Genomic DNA, 6,382 nt, shown 5'->3' on the forward strand with positions numbered 1-6,382 from the left:
ACATGCAAAACAAAATAAAAAATAAATAAATTATGAAAATTAATAATCTGCAAGACAATTATTAACAACATGACTTTCCAGAAAGAATCTGACAGCTGAAAAAACAGAAATTGGGTGCTACTTTTGACTCACTCTGTATCTGTATATCTCTCTGTATATATATATATATATATATATATATATATATATATATATATATATATATCTCTCTCTCTCTCTCTCTCTCTCTCTCTCTCTCTCTCTCTCTCTCTCTCTCTCTCTCTCTCTCTCTCTCTCTCTCTCTCTCTCTCTCTCTCTCTCTCTCTCTCTCTCTCTCTCTCTCTCTCTCTCTCTCTCTCTCTCTCTCTCTCTCTCTCTCTCTCTCTCTCTGTCTCTCTCTGCTCTCTCTCTCTCTCTCTCTCTCTCTCTCTCTCTCTCTCTCACTCTCACTCTCACTCTCACTCTCACTCTCACTCTCTCACTCTCTCACTCTCTCACTCTCTCACTCTCTCACTCTCTCACTCTCTCACTCTCTCACACACCCCCTGCTGGTCGTTGGTGAGTCGTGCATGGGTGTGGCGTCATGGCGGCTCTGTGTGTGCAGCTGTGAGTACTGTGCTGTGTTCGTGTTGTTCCTGTCCCTATTTCGTTTCCCTCTGTGTCCCCGTACGTGTTTGTGGAGTTCTTTCCCTGTTTCCCTTCCTGCTGAGACGAGAGAGAGAGAAGGAGAGCGCGCACGGTAGGTGCTTTGTGGGTTTTCCTTGAAACCTTCGGCTTTCTGGGCCTACTTTTTCATCTGCCTTGTTTTCATAGGCCTGCCGTTTATCGGTGGTTTAGCTTCTTCCTTATACTCTTCTTTTCCCTTATACTTCATTTGACCCACTTGCTGGTTGCTTGTGACGGTTTTCCTTTGTTAAACTTAAACTTCTCTTATTTTGCTTTAAGCTATGGCAAACGGACATTTGCACAATAGTGTGTACGAGTCACTCACTCGGAAAAATGGAGTGACAATTACTCCACCTGATGGAGTTAGTGTTGAGAACGTGGTGATGGCTCTGGGAGAGCTCGTAGGAATCGAGAATGTTCTCGCCGCTTCGAAAATGAGCCAACGTGTCGTGGTTTTCTTGTCGGAGGAGAGACACGTGGCTCAGGCGGTCGAAACCGGTCTATCCGTACCGCCAGACGTCTTCGTTAACGTTAGTTATCTCGATACGATGGCGGTAAAATTAACACTGTCCAACATCCCGCCCTTCTTCTCGAGTGAGGAGATTGTAGCTGCATTAAGCGTTTTTGGCACAGTTGTGTCACGAATCTCCATGATTCCACTTCGTCTGCGCTCTGACGCTTCGGTTCGCCACATCATGTCGTTCCGACGTCATTGCTATATCATTCTAAAAAACAACGCTCAATCGCTCAATGCAGTTATGACTTTAAAAAATAAAAACCGCAATTACCAGATTTATATTGCGACGGAGACCACAACTTGTTTTATCTGTGATGAATCGGGACATTTAAAAAGCGATTTCCCCAAGAATATATTAAGTGGAATATCTAGTGGGGTCGAACCCATTGAGACGAATAGTGGTATATCTAGAGTTGGGAACGTTGGTGACGCTTCAAACTCGAACAATCTGCCTGGGCCGTCGAAAGTGGAGGTAAATCCCCCCCCCCCCCTGGCAGATGACGAAAGCTTCACCGTTGTTCCTTCAAAAAGGAAACATAAATTGAAGCATCTAAATGATAACAATAGTCAAGATGTGACGGCGAGCTGTGCAAAAAAGATGGCGCCGGCTGCCGAGAATAATGACTCTTGTTTGGAAGCAACAATAGATGCTCTTTTTAAAACGAAAAATCGATTTGATGTAATTGCTCCAGAGGATGATGACTTTTTGTCGGTGGGGTTGGTGAACATGAGCAGGAGATTGGTTTTGTGCAGCAGGGAGCACACGTGACCACTCCCATAGTCACAGGCACCTTGGATATTAACACCGAACCCACTGTAACCCCCCTCCCTGTAAAGACCAACAGTGAAATGTGTACCGTTTCTAAGTCACCAATAACTCCAAACCTGGTTGAATCAGGGTGTAAAGCTTCAACTAGTGAAACACCAGGTTCATCTCAAGCGGAATATAACGTTCCTTCCATTAGTATTCTTCCTCCTCCCTGTCCTCTTCACCCTCCCACTCCTCCTCCTCCTCCCCCTCCCACTTCTAATCTTCTTCCTCTTCCCACCCCTCCTCCTCCTCCCACTCCACCTCCCCCTACTCCACCTCCCCCTACTCCACCTCCCCCCACTCCACCTCCCCCTACTCCACCTCCCCCTACTCCACCTCCCCCCACTCCTCCTCCCCCACTCCTCCTCCCTCCACTCTTCCTTCCCCGACTCCTCCGACTCCTTCTCCCCCTTTGGAAGCGGAATGTGAGGCTTCCCTTATTAAACCATCAGCTCCATCTTTGGAGCATAACGATAATGTAATGGACACCGGTCGGTACTCGGATTATGATTCCGATGGGGCCTCATCACTTGCTTCTTGTGGCAGTGCTGAAGCATGGAATGATCCAGTTTCCCAAGATTCGGAGAGTGTTACCAGTATTCCACCTGCTGATATCATAAAGTTTCTTCATGACACCTTTCGCAAGAAACATGTTAAAATTAAAAACTTTTTCCCTGACTTATCCGGCTTTATAATCTCTGCGAAGCTTTTGCTCCTCAAAGCCGGACAGCTTGGTGTGACGGAATCACAAGTGTATCGACTCCGGAAATGCATCCTCAAAGCAAAGAATGAGCTGCAGACACAGAGAGACTAAGTTTTTGACACACCCAAACTCTATGTTAGCCTATGGCCTTCTCTATAGCGAGTTTAAATATTAATGGGGGACGCTCCTCCATCCGTAAAGCAGAAGTTAAACAGTTTGTTGAGACCAATCACATTGATGTTTTGCTTTTGCAAGAAACTAGATGTAGCTCCTCTTGTGCAAGTGAATGGCAAAGGATAATGAGGGGAAAATGGTTTTTTAGTAGTCTGGAACACCCAAGGGCTGGGGTGGCTGTTTGTATACAACCTTCCTTTTGCAGTCCCAGTGTTGTTTTTAATGAGATTATCAAAGGGTATTTGATTTCACTCACCTTCACGCATAATGGCTTTAAACACACCGTACTGAATGTCTACGCACCGAGCGATAGCACGGAGAGACTCGCCTTTTACACACACTTAGAAACTTCTCTTGTACACATTGATTTTGATGGACTTGTCTGCTTGGGTGGAGATTTCAACTGCACGATGGACCCCGCCATTGATCGTAATGGAGAGGAGCCGCACCCAGCAAGCGCAGCGCCTTTGTTGAAAGCCTTGTCCAAGTTTTCTCTGGTTGATGTGTGGAGAATCCGCAATCTTTCTCTCCGCCAATACACGTGGAGTCGGTGTTCAAAAGGCCACCTATCACTTGCAAGATTGGACCGTTTCTACATCAACAGTACCTTTTTAAATGTTGTGAGCAATATGAACATTATTCCGAGCGGCTTCTCAGACCATCACATGGTCACACTTCGTATTCACCAACCAGTTCGGAATCGTGGTGCTGCCTACTGGACCTTCAACGCAAGCCTTTTGGATGACCAACTGTTTGTCGATGCCTTTGGTGTGTTCTGGAGAGCCTTGCTCCAACGTAAAACTTCCTTCCCCTGCCTTGGAAAATGGTGGGCCAACATCAAAGTGCAAATTACGATCCTTTTGCCAACAATATGGAGCCTACCACACCAAATATGACTCTGCCCTTCAATCCTTGCTTGCCAAAGAAATATTATATTTGCAGACCAACCTCTTGGCTTCAAATCATGAAAGAACCAACCTCTTGCTGGCGAAGAAAAAAGCTCTTCTTGCTGGACTTTGTGCAAAGCAAGCCAGAGGAGCGCTGATTCGTCTCCGACTGGAGAATTTGTGTTACCTGGACACCTCCTCAAAGTTCTTTTTTGAACTGGAAGCTCAAACAAAGAGAAGTCAGCAGATAACTTCAGTAAGGACAAAGGAAGGAAGGATAACACACAATCAAAAAGATGTCAGAGCCTCACTCAGACACTACTTTACTGAACTTTATCATGCTCCGAAAATCGACAACAAAATGGTAACAGTGCTGACTTCTTCCTTACCTACCCTGTCAAAATCTGCAGTTCTACAAATGGACAAGGAAGTAACTTTGGAGGAACTCCAAGCTGCTCTTCAAACTCTACCCTCGGGTAAGGCCTCCGGCCTGGATGGAATTCCTGCGGAATTTTATAAAACCTTTTGGGACCTCCTCGGACCAGAACTACTTGAGGTTATAATCGACGGTCGACGATCAGGCTCACTGCCATTAAGCTGCCGGAGGGCTGTCCTCGCCCTTATCCCCAAAAAAGGAGACCTTCAGCAACCACACAACTGGCGTCCCATCTCATTACTCTGTGCAGACTACAAAATATTTTCCAAGGCCCTTGCCAACCGCCTTAAAGCCATAATCGAGGAGATCGTACACCCAGATCAGTCTTACTGTGTCCCGAAGAGGACAATTCATGACAGTATCTTCATTGTGCGTGATATAATTGACATCTGTTCTATTGAGCAAAGGAATGTCGGGTTGGTGTTCTTCGATCAAGAAAAGGCCTTTGATACCATTGATCATTTTTATCTTTTCTCTGTTTTACGGGGGTTTGGTTTTGGGGAAAATTTTATCTCTCATGTGCAGTTACTGTATAACAACACTTTTAGTCTCTTAAAAGTTAACAACATTTTATGTCCCCCTTTCCCAGTTAATAGAGGCATTCGTCAAGGGTGCCCTCTTTCTGGCCTCCTGTACTCTCTTGTGATTGAGCCTTTGCTCATTTGGTTGCGTGCACGTCTTCTTGGTTTCCTTCCTCAACCAATGGCGAACCCGTTTAAAGTGATTGCTTATGCAGATGATCTTTATGCAATCGTTCGCTCGAATGAGGACGTCTCAGCCTTGGTCCGTTGCATTCATGAATTTGGTTTGGCAAGTTCCACAAAAGTGAACTGGGGAAAAAGCAGAGCTCTCCATCTTGGTCCACAAAATGGCGCCATTCCTCCGACTCTTCCCGAGAAACTTAAATGGGAAAGGGATGGAATTCTTTACCTAGGCGTCTTTCTTGGAACTGAAAACTTCATTTTAAAAAACTGGGAATCTCTAATAATTAAAACTGAGCAACGTTTACGAAAGTGGAAGGGCTTACTTTGTCAACTCTCCTATCGGGGCCGAACCCTTGTTATAAACAACCTTGCAGCATCAATGCTTTGGCACGTTTTTATAGCACTACAGCCCCCAGATTTGTTTCTTAAAAAATTACAATCAATTCTTATTGACTTCTTTTGGGGAGGAAAGCATTGGCTCCAACCTGGTGTGTTAAACCTGCCTGTTTCTGAAGGAGGACAGGGGCTGATTGCTATTACCAGCAAGGTGATGGCTTTCCGCCTCCTTTCGCTTCGCAGACTGCTGTACACGGACGTTTCGTGGAAGGCCTTGGCTCACTGCCTGCTTCGGCAGGTGGGGAAACTCGGCTACGATCAGCAACTGTTCCTTATTGACACCAAGAAAGTTGATATAGCATCAGTCCCCCTGTTTTATAGAAGCATGCTGAAGGCATGGCAGGCAGTCACTGTTCGCCGAAATAACAATGACTACTCCCTGGAAATGTTTTTAAATGAGCCTATCTTTTTAAACCCCATTTTTGAAGGGGTCTGCAGCAATTGTATTCTTGTGCAGAAGTTTATTGATGCTGGATGTACGAAGGTAAAAGATCTCAGAACTCCTTCTCCTTATAAGTGGAAGCCAGCTGTTGACGTCGCTGTGGCCACTGGAGTGAGGTCCATTCGAATTATTGGGAGAATCTTTTCTGTGATTCTGCGCTTTTTCAAGCAAACCAATCTGAAATGGATTCCACAGGTGGAAGCTAACCTTTCTTTATCCCAACATCCCTTTCCAGAGCTTTTGCTTCATTTTCAAGGTTTCACCTCCTTTAAATTGATGGAAAAATCTTCTGTTTACGCTTTGTGTGTTAAAACCCTTGTTCCCGATAGACCTGCGGAACCACAAGCACATTGGGGGAGAATGCTTCAGACCACTCATTCTACTTCGATCAACTGGCATGTTATGTACAAGGCACCCACTGCCAAGCGCTCCGGAGATTTGCAGTGGCGACTGGCACATTACATTTTACCATCCAATGTTTTATCTCATCGTATATGTCCCGATAACACAGAATTGTGTCCCTTCTGCGGTGCCACAGAAACTATTTTTCATATTTTTATTGATTGCTCAAGGTTGACACCCCTTTTTACAGTCTTATCACGTGCTATCCGGGGACTCGGCCTAACTTTTACTTGTTGTGGTTTTGTTTACGGTTTTAGCATCTTCC

Source organism: Eptatretus burgeri, chromosome 7 (assembly GCF_056783735.1).
Source record: "Eptatretus burgeri isolate ZD-2024b chromosome 7, Ebu_testis_v1, whole genome shotgun sequence".
NCBI classification, from domain to species: Eukaryota; Metazoa; Chordata; class Myxini; order Myxiniformes; family Myxinidae; genus Eptatretus; species Eptatretus burgeri.